Below are 11335 nucleotides of genomic sequence, written 5' to 3'. Positions count from 1 at the left end.
TTGCTGCTTAGAAATTTCTTCCACCAGATAGCCTACATGATCCCTCTTAAGTTCAGCATTTCACAAATTTCTATGACATGGACACAATGCAGCTAAGTTCTTTCCTATGGCTTAGTAAGGGTGACATTTGCTCCAGTTCCCAAGTTCCTCATTTTCATCTGTAACTTCATCAGCACAGGCTTTACTATTTGTTTCTATCTGCATTTTTGTCACAACTTGACCAGTGTCTAAGAAGTTCAAAACTTTTCCTCATCCATTTTTCTTCTTCTGAGCCCTCCAAACTCGTTCTACTTCTGTCATTACCCAATTCCAAAGTTGCTTCCTAATTTTCTGGTATTTTTATAGCAACACCGTACTCCTCTTTAAAATTTTATGTCTTAGTCTTTTCAGTGTATCTATAAAGAAATACCTGAGGCTGGGTAATTTTTAAAGAAAAGAGGTTTATTTTTCTCATGATTCTGCTGGCTAGAAAATTGGGCATCTGGTAAAAGCCTCAGGCTGATTCCACTCATGAAAGAAGATGAAGGGGAACCAGCAAGTGCAGAAATCACATGGAAAGAGAGAATGCAAGAGAGAGAGTGGAGCTCCCAGGCTCTTTTTAACAACCAGCTTCATGGAAGCTAATAGAGTGAAAACTCTCCTACCGTTCTCCCCAGGAGGGGATTAGTCTATTCATGAAACATTCAAACACTTCCCATTAGGCCCCATCTCCAACACTGGGGATCAAATTTCAACATGCAATTTGGAGGGCCAAACATTCAAACAACCACCAACCTGCTGGAGGGACTTCAGAGCACCCAAATTGTGTGAATTCAGGCTATGAATGCTCATATGATGACCTGTGAATACTGATATGATTACCTGTATCTAGAGTTGGGGAGTTGCATATTGGTAAACTATATATGTAATCATTTGCTGATTAAATGTTAAAAATGTGTCTAAAGAGTCTTGGATTCTATAAATAGCAGCCATTAAAGTGCTTAGGTAAAACTTGATCATAGATATTATTGGACCTTGCTACAAAAGTTCTAATTAGCTCTTGTAAATATGCAAAGTGAAACGCAAAACCTATAATCAAAGTGCAGATCAAGTCCTCAAAATTGCTTTTACCCATAAACTTTATTTTAAATTACAATTAATATCCACACAGAAATCACAAGATTTCCACACCAATACCTTCTCCAAATGACATTTTGTCATGATGTTGGCCAAATATATTTTATGTGATCCATGAATGAAAGAAAGTTTGTCCTGGCTCAAAGTGAAAGACATTTTTCTGGTCACATAATGAGATAAATATTGAAATCTTTCTTTTAATATAAATGTGATGTATGAGAAAATATAAGCATTATTATGACTTACCAAATTGCATATATATATATATACATATATCATATGTAATGCCTTTGTTCCTTTACTCATCACCTGATGTTTCCCAGCTTTCCCTGGCTATTGTCCTTTGGACAGCATAAAGAGAGACAATTTCAATGTAAAACTCTGTTTAAAAGCACTCTAGAAGTACATTAACAGTCACTATGTCAGCACTTAGTAAGAAATTTTGAAGGTAATTTTTAACCTTTTCATCTTCTAAATTCTAGCTTGTCCTATTAAAAATACTTTCTCTTTCTCCTTTCCCCATTAAAGCCCTTGTTGTTATTTAAAACAAGAAAATGTACCATATCAAACAATTCAGAGATCCTCACTCTGCACATTCAGTACATGACAAGGGAAAGTGATGTTATCACAAACAGAGACTGCTTATATTCATTTATTATGCAAAATGACCGAGATGATCAGTTTCTTATTGAAAATGGTAAAAGAAGAAAAGGTTCAGAATGTCATAAAAGTGAAAAAAAAGTATTTTCATGAATTCATTGACCTTTTCATTAATATCATAACAGAGTATAATCACTAAGCTTTTAAATGAGCAAGGTAGCTCAATACCGAAGGACGGCTTGAGAAGTCTCAAGGGCTTATGTTGCCAGAACAAGACCCTGACACTAAAAGTAAAAGGGTAAATGAGAATCATGTTTAGTGATGACCTTTAGGTCCCACAGCTGCTTACCACATATCCTGTCTTTTTGCTTTACTGTTACACTTTAGCTTATTAAAATTAATTGTGTTCTATTTTAGATATTAAGCATTTTTGGCTCATAACCTTCTCTGTTGAATGAACAGTAACACTCTTTTTTTCTATCACACTTGATGTATGATGATAATAATTCCCATTTTGTGATTTAAATGAATACAATAAGTAAAAGAGGTCTTATAATTTTTGTCAAAAAATGAAAATAAAAATTTAATTTAAAAATAATTGAAAAAGTCACAAGTTCCAATAAGGAAGAAATTTTGGAATAATAAAAAGAGAATAAAATAAACCAGGTGTGTACAATAAATATATTTCCTACAATGGGCATTTAAATACATTTTTGTGTATTTGAACGATATGGTTTGGCTGTGTCCCCACCCAAATTTCATCTTGAATTATAACTCCCACAAGTACCATGTGTTGTGGGAGGAAGCTGGTGGGAGGTGATTGAATCATGGAGGTGGGTCTTTCCCATGCTGTTCTCGTGATAGTGAGTGGGTCTCATGAGATTTCATAGTTTTAAAAACAAGAGTTTCCCACGCAAGCTCTTCTCTCTTTGTTGTAAGACGTGACTTGCTCCTCCTTGCCTTCCACCATGACTGAGAGGGCTCTCCAGCCACGTGGAACTGTGAGTCCATTAAACCTCTTTTTCTTCCCAGTCTTGGGTATGTCATTATCAACAACGTGAACATGGACTAATACATTAAACTTACTTTTTTTTCTATTGATATGTACTATATATTCAGAGAAAATTATTTCCCCATCTAATTGACAATATTATTGGGAATATTTTAGTAGTTTATTTTTTGGTGCCTCAACTCACAAAAAGGTAGATAGTTATTAAGAAGTATACTATTACATTTCTAGTGTAAATGAACATGTGTTTCATCATTTTATAAAGAGAATGGTTAGCCCCTAATTTATACATGTTGTCAGATGAAGCTTTGATATTTAATACATACATTTCTGTATTTCTATAAACTATATATTAAATGGGATGATCAGAGTATTTTTTAAAAGGTAAAATTTGTGAATAAGAGAAGTCAAATATTGTTATGAGCTCTTTATCAGACATATACATATATAATACATACACACAAATATGCACATATGTGTATACATATATATAGTACACAGGCACATACGCATCATATATTCTCCATATATGCTATGTATGTTTAATCCTCTCAACATCTAGAGGACTTAGGTATACGTTTTCTCTTTACAAAGAAACTGGGACAAGAAAGGCTTGTACCAAGGAAAAATCCTAACGAGGTTTGGGAGACATAATTTTCCTTCCAACTCAGGACACTTTTGACATTTTTTATTTTGTAATAAAAAAATGAGTTCAGCAAGCATAACTGGAAACTGTTCTAGGAAACCCAGATGTATGTTTGCATTATAATGGGTACCTGGTGAAACTGGAACTGAAGCTTAAACATTCTGAAACCATAGACTGTATTCTTAAGCTCTGTTCTACACTGCCTCCAAACTGGTGTCATTAACTTATGAGTCACACTTTATGTTTTGTTCTGTTTTGTTGTAACCCAAAACCCCATATTTATTGAGAGCATATGGTTGCCAGAAACAGTGTTTTCATGTTGGGGTTGCATTTTTGAACAAGCTGAGTAAGTCTTGATACAATCGAATTTACATTCTTTTAGAGAGAAGAGACAATGGACAAGAAAAATATAAATGAGCCAAACAAGAAATACAGAATATAATAATATGATGCAGAATAACATGGAGGTTTAACAGTTACATAGGATAGTGAGGAAAAACAACACCAAGTCTGACATTTAAGCTAAGATCAGAAAAATGGAAAGTACATTATGAAATAGGTCAAGGAAATATTGATCAGGAGAGAAGAAAAAGTATGCTCAAAGGCCCTGAGGTGAGAAAGAATTCAAAATGTTCAAAGAACTGAAAGTAGTGTGACTGTAAGAAGCAAGTTAGGAGAATATAGAATGAATTGAGGTTGGAAACACAGGCGGATGTTTTACAAACATGACAAGGCATTTGACTTTACCCTAATGGGCTTTGAAAACTCTTTGAAAGGTTTTAATTCTTTCATTAAAAGTATTTAATATTTACTGTGTTTCAGACACTGTGCTTAAGTTACATGAAAGGTTAAAAATGCTGGTGAGGGAAGAGAGTAAAATATTTTAATAGAGCATTCAGGAAGGAGATTTGGGGTAGGAGTAAGCCATATGGATATTGGGGAAGGGTAACGGAGGAGGGATAATGAGCAGCAGGAAAGACCAGTGTAAAAGTTTTCAAATGGGAGGTTATATGATGTGTTTTTAAACAAGCAGAGAAGCCTGAATTTCTGGAGCAGAGTGGGAGGGGCAGAAACAGAATAAGAGGTCAGAGAATGATGAGAGAAGGAAGAAGAGTAGATCATGTAGAGCTTTGTAAGCAATTAGTAAGGCTTAGGGTTTTCCTTTGATTGACATGGAGATCTATTAGCAAGGTTAGAAGAGAGAAGTGAATTTAGCTGATGTACATATTTAAAAGGTTACACTTACTGCTGGGAAAAAGAACAGGTGGAGGCAGGGAGCCCAGTTAGGAAGCTATTGTATCACTCCACTTGAGAATGTGGTTTCAACGAAGTGGGCTAGGAGAAATGCAACTTTTCATGGGACTTGGAGATTGACTCAAGAGTATTTTGTTATGAATTAGATGTGGAGTATGAGAGAAAGGGCAAAGTTCAGATTATTCGTTTAGAAATTAAAAGAATAGCATTTTCATTAACTTAGTTGCAGAACACTGTGCATATAGCAGGTTTAGCTTCACTTCTGCTGCAAGAGTTCAGGTTTGGGTATGTCAATTATGAAGGGTTTATTAGATATTCCACGGAAATGTTAACTATATCTACCATTATCTCAAGCTAATGTTAAATAAGCAGGCGGATGTATGAACTTAGGGGAGCACTCACGAGTAGATACATAAATCTGAGAGTTGGTGGCATATTGATATCATTGAAAGCTATACAATAAATGAGATACAGATTTAAGAGAGTGATTTTTCAGTAAAGAAAAGAAGATCCTGGGTACTCCAGCAGGAAGGAGGAGAAAACTGTGAAGTAGATTGGGAAGAGAGAGCAAGTGGGGTAAAAAGAAAGCCAAAAGTAATCGGGATCATAGAAAAATATTGAAGAAAATGAATTACCAAGGATATAGAGAGCAGAATAAAAGGTTACACAAACTGAAGACTGAGAATTGACCACAAGTCTTGTTAGCATGGAGGCCTTGATGAATATGACAAAAACCACTTTGACAGAGTGATTGAAGTGAAAGTCAGATTGAAGTGTGTTTTAATAATTGGAAGAAAGAAATTTGAAATAACCCAGTGAGTGAGCATAATATTTTCAGGGAGTTTTGCTTCAAGCAGAAACAAAAATAAAGGCAGAGGTAGCAGATGAGAAAAGTCATATCAAGAAAAAAATAAAAAATAAAAACATGTTTTTTTGGTTTGTTTATTTTGTAAAAATGGGTAGCTAACAAGAAGTTTGCACAATGATAGGAAAGATCTAATTTAAAAATTAATGATGAGAATGGGGGGCAAATTTCTGCAGCAATATTTTAGTGTAAGGAGAGGAGTGGAATGTGGTACAAATGTTAGGGGCCTGATTAGCTTTAGAGAGTAATAGAAGATATGGGTACAGATTCTGATAAATGGGTAGATATAATGATGGCGTTTACAGGAAATTTGGCTCAGCTATCTACAGTTTTCAGAGAAGCAAGGTCACATAAGAATGGGTTTATAGGAAAGGTATTCAAGACTTAAGGAGGAAAGAGAAGATGTGAAATTGACATTCAGGAGAAAAGGAGAGTGACACATAAGGAATGACAGCATAACTGCGAATAGCCTTAGGAGTCGGCTTCATGTTTATCATCATGACTATAAAATGATACCAGTCAACACAAGTGTATGTTTTTCTACATTCACATTCAGCTGTATTGGTACAAGCATGGAGTAGGAGGAGAGCCGGATTTAGTTGGTTACCAATTTTGTAAAGAAGGTATAAAAAATTAGAGTGTATATGAAAGTTTTTATTCTAATGATTGATTATGAACTTAATCCAGGTAATCAGAAAAGAGAGAAACTGAGGGAATGAAGGAAACTGAAAAAAAGTTCAATACAGTTAAAAAGACTTTTGAAATATTCAAATGGAATGAACTAGAAAGATATAGTGTAGTCATGAGAGAACAAGATCCATCACATTCAGATTAAGAAGGGTCTGATATCATAGGTGATGACAAGCTCTAGATTATGCTTCTGGGAGTGACTGAGACAGGGTAAAACGTAAGATAAATAGAGGAGAGAAATTAAGAAACTAAATATCCAGATGCCACAAAGAGAAACTACTCTGAAATTATTGAGAAAAGTCATCAAAGTAGTGTTGAAGAACCTCTGAAGCAGAAGTTTAAAATGTTAAAATCTGGGAGAGTCTGCTAAAGGAATGGCAGTAGACGAGAATGAGAGGTATAACTAGTTAATTCAGAAAACATGGGATTCAAAACAATTTTTAAAGAGAAAGGGGGAAGAATTATCTGGAAATGACAATGAAGAGTGAGTAGGACACCAACCTGGTGGATTCAGGCTGTGGAAGGAAAACAACAACAACAACGCCTTCGTCAATTGAGAAGGCTGCAGGGGAAGAGCGTTGCAAAATGGAGCAAGACTATGAAGGCTTCAGAGAAAAGCTTGAAGATCCAGGGAATTTTCCCTCAGATGACATAGTGAAAAGTATATGACAATGACAGAAGAGTGGGAATGAGGGCTGCTGGAGGGATTACAATGCAGGAGCTGTGAGGTGACTCAGAAATGAGCACCTTCAATTGTGGACTGATTACAAAATAAGTTCTGATGGACAAAAGGCAGATAAAAATATCAAGGCTATGCATGCCAGAGCAGGCAGCAGGTCTGCAGCTTTCTCCTGACTTCTGTGAATGCAGAGTAGGAATCCTGAGGATGCATGGTCTTAGTCTCAGTGTTTAGGGTTATCTTTAAACACAAGTAGCAGGAGGAATGGATTTAACCTAATGCTGCCTATGGACACATTGACCCCTGTTAGTGAGAAAGAGGTGTTACACCAAGCCTGAGGGGCATGCTACTGATCTTGTAAATAGAGTTATGAAGTGGAGGGCTGTGGTTTTAGTCCCTGTGCTATGGATGTGGATTTAGTATGAACTGACTTATTTTTATCAAAGCTCAATCTGATTACCCTATAGGGGATGAGCTAGAACCAAGAGTGGAAGGGGGAAAATGGGGAAATTATTGCATTTGTTCAAATGAGAGATGATGATGCTTAGATTATGGTGATAAAATGAAAACGGAAAATAATGTATTGGTTATGCATACAGGCATTATTTGTTATGCATAGTAATACAGGACTCTAACAATGACCATGCAAGCTGAAACTGCACAAAGCGATGTTAAAATCAATGGGAAAATTATTGTTCTGTGACCTTTAAAATTGGTTAAGACATAAACACTCCAATACTGTCAGTTATAAACGTATAGGGAAAGAAAAATAGCAAAACTAATATATATTTAGAAATTTAAAATGTTAAAACCATTGAAAATATATATATTTTTAAAAATAGTAGTTTGAATAGTGTTTGTCTTCTTTGCATATTATAACTCATGATACTGAAACAATATTTTTTTCTGTTTTGTAAAGTTTATTATACTTCCTTCTAAGTTTGGATCAGCATGCAACATTTTATCCTTTGTACCTTTATTGTCAGAAATCGTCTTTAAGAGTTCCTCTAATGTGAAGTGTTTTTTTCTGGTATCATGTCCTCTGGGATATCTTAATCCTTTTCATCACACCACTTTCTTCATTCATGTCCATGAGCTCACCTGCACCAAGTTCCTCTGGCTGCACATCTAGAGCCTGTCAAACAGTGGAGTATCAACTCTTCTACCATTAGCTATCTTTTCTATAATTCCAGTTACATTAGATTTTAATTTCACTTTTACTGCTACCACTTTTATTTTCTTTGCTGTGTTTTACTATTTTTTGGCAATTTCCTCTTTCCGTTACCTAATTTGAAAAAACATATCACAGGGGTTTATCAATAGGAGACAAGGAAGCAACACAATTACATGCTTTGCTGTCTGCATCTGAACTGAATAGCAAGTGTGTAAGGACTGCTCACTGACACACTTTGTAAAAAGTTGCATGGTTAGACATTGATCATGAGGCATATTTGTTATGTATGCAGCAATTTGTAGACTAAAAAACTAGCAGCAGAATCTGTACTTTATGCCATTAGTCAAAGTTAATATGCCATAATAGCTAAAATTCATGCATATTAGAATCATAAAATTTAGGAAATGCCTGAACGTGTGTGTGTGTGTGTGTGTGTGTGTTTCGTGTGCATTTTATTGTTGTTTTTAAAACCAGCAGTGTAACTAAAATAGAAAATCCTGGATGAGTTTTAGGTTAAAATATCACAAACTGTTTTGGGCTTGTGAAAACAGAGACACCTATGAAACCTAAGACAAAAGGTAGTAAGTGATCATAACAGAATTCTGGATGTCTGTGAAGATGTGAAGTCTGAATAATCTAAATTAATGCTGATACAATTTAAATGAAATTTCCTGAGAAGAGAGTGGAAACAGAAAAGATTCACAGAAATGAGTCCAAGAAACTGAAAATGTCAGAATTTTATTCAAGGAGCAGAAGCCAGCAAAGAAGCTGCAGGTATTAGTCAGGGATCCAGAGGAATAAACATGGGAAAGAATGTTTTAAGAAGTTACGAAAATAAATGAAGCAGAGCTCCTTCTCTTCAGGTTCTCTAGTGGGGATGACAAGCACACACACTGACACACGAAACAATCTCTTGTGATTTTTGGTAACATGATAATATTCTAGCTATCAACCCATACTAAGTTAACATAATGGAATTTCTGTACATTCATTCAAGGATCACCAGTTATTGATCCTTGATATTTCCACCAAGGCTATGCTCTCCTGTGAGGCACTGCCTAGAGAAACCAAAGTTTATCTACAAAGATATATGAAGACTGGAAACACTTTGAAAACAGAGAAGTCTATGAACATATATTGTAATTTTATATTGTTTCACAATTCAAAAAAGCAATGAAGGCCTATAAAGCCATATTGTATTAGTCTGTTTTCACACTACTGATAAAGATATACCTGAGACTGGGCAATTTTAAAGAGAGAGGTTTAATTGGACTTACAGTTCCACGTGGCTGGGGAAGCCTCACAATCATGGCGGAAAGCAAGGAAGAGCAAGTCTTGGCAGGAGGCAAAGAGATAATGAGGAAGACAGAAAAGCGGAAACCCCTGCTAAAACCATCAGATCTCATAAGACTTATTCACTACCATGAGAACAGTATGGGGGAAACTGCCCCCATGATTCAAATATCTGCCACCAGGTCCCTCCCACAACATGTGGGAAATATGGGAGTACAATTCGAGATGAGATTTCGGTGGTGACACAGAGCCAAACCGTTTTATTCCTCTCCTAGCCCCTGTGAAATCTCACGCCCTCACATTTCAAAACCAGTCATGCCTTCCCAGCAGCCCCCCAAAGTCCCTTCTCCCTATGAGCCTGTAAAATCAAAAGCAAGCTAGTTACTTCCTGGATAAAATGGGAGTACAGACATTGGGTACATACAACCATTCCAAATGGGAGAAATTGGCCAAAACAAAGGGGCTACAGGCCCCATACAAGTCTGAAATCCAGTGAGGCAGTCAAATCTTAAAGCTCCAAAATGATCTCCTTTGACTCCATATCTCACATCCAGGTCCTGCTGATGCAAGAGGTGGGTTCCCATGGTCTTGGGCAGCTCCACCCCCGTGGCTTTGCAGGGTACAGCCTCCCTCCTGGCTGCTTTCATGGGCTGGCATTGAAGGCCTGCGGGTTTTTGAGGTGCACAGTGTAAGCTGCTTGTGAATCTATCATTCCGGGGTCTGGAGGATGGTGGCCTCTTCTCACAGCTCCAGGAGGGACTCTGTGTAGGGGTGGTGCCCCAGTAGGGACTCTGTGTTGGGGCTCCAACCCCACATTTTCCTTCCACACTGCCCTAGCAGAGGGTCTCTCATGAGCACCCCACCCCTGCAGCAAACTTCTGCCTGGGCATCCAGGCGTTTCCATACACCTTCTGAAATCTAGGCAGAGGTTCCCAAACCTCAATTCTTGACCTTTGTGCACCCGCAGGCTCAACACCATGTGGAAGCTGCCAAGGCCTGGGGCTTGTATCCTCTGAAGTCACAGCCCAAGCTCTACATTGGCCCCTTTCAACCACAGCTGGAGCAGCTGTGGGACACAGGGCACCAAGTCCCTAGGCTGCACACAGCGCAGGGACTCTGGGCCTGGCCCAGAAAACCACTTTCTCCTCATAGGCCCCCTGGCCTGTGATGGGAGGGGCTGCGGTGAAGACCTCTGACATGCCCTGGAGATATTTTCCCCATTGTCTTAGCGATTAACATTTGGCTCCTGGTAACTTATGCAAATTTCTGCAACAAATTTCTGCAGCTGGCTTGAATTTCTGCCCAGTAAATGGGATTTTATTTTCTATGGCATAATCAGGCTGCAAATTTTTCAAACTTTTATGCTCTGTTTCCCTTTAAAATGGAATGCTTTTAACAACACCGAAGTCACCTCTTGAATGCTTTACTGCTTAGAAACTTCTTCCACCAAATACCCTAAATCATCTCTCTCAAGTTCAACGTTCCACAAATCTCTAGGGCAGGGGCAAAATGCTGCCAGTCTCTTTGCTAAAACATGACAAGAGTCACCTTTGATCCAGTTCCCAAAAAGTTCCTCATCTCCATCTGGGACCACCTCAGCCTGGACCTTATTGTCCATATTGCTAGCAGCATTTTGGGCAAAGCCATTCAACAAGCTTCTAGGAAGGTTCAAACTTTCCCACATTTACCTGTTTTCTTCTCAGCCCTGCAAACTGTTCCAATCTCTGCCTGTTAACCAGTTCCAAACTTGCTTCCACATTTTCGGGTATCTTTTCAGCAATGCCCCACTCTACTGGTACCAATTTACTGTATTAGTCTGTTTTCACACTGCTGATTAAGATATACCCGAGACTGGGCAATTTACAGGCAGGAGGCAAAGAGAGAATGAGGAAGACACAAAAGCAGAAACCCCTGCTAAAACCATCAGATCTTGTGAGACTTATTCACTACCATGAGAACAGTATGGGGGAAACTGCCCCCATGATTCAATTATCTCCCACTGGGCCCCT

Source organism: Pan troglodytes, chromosome 14, assembly GCF_028858775.2.
Source record: "Pan troglodytes isolate AG18354 chromosome 14, NHGRI_mPanTro3-v2.0_pri, whole genome shotgun sequence".
NCBI classification, from domain to species: Eukaryota; Metazoa; Chordata; class Mammalia; order Primates; family Hominidae; genus Pan; species Pan troglodytes.
This window is presented reverse-complemented; position numbering follows the sequence as displayed.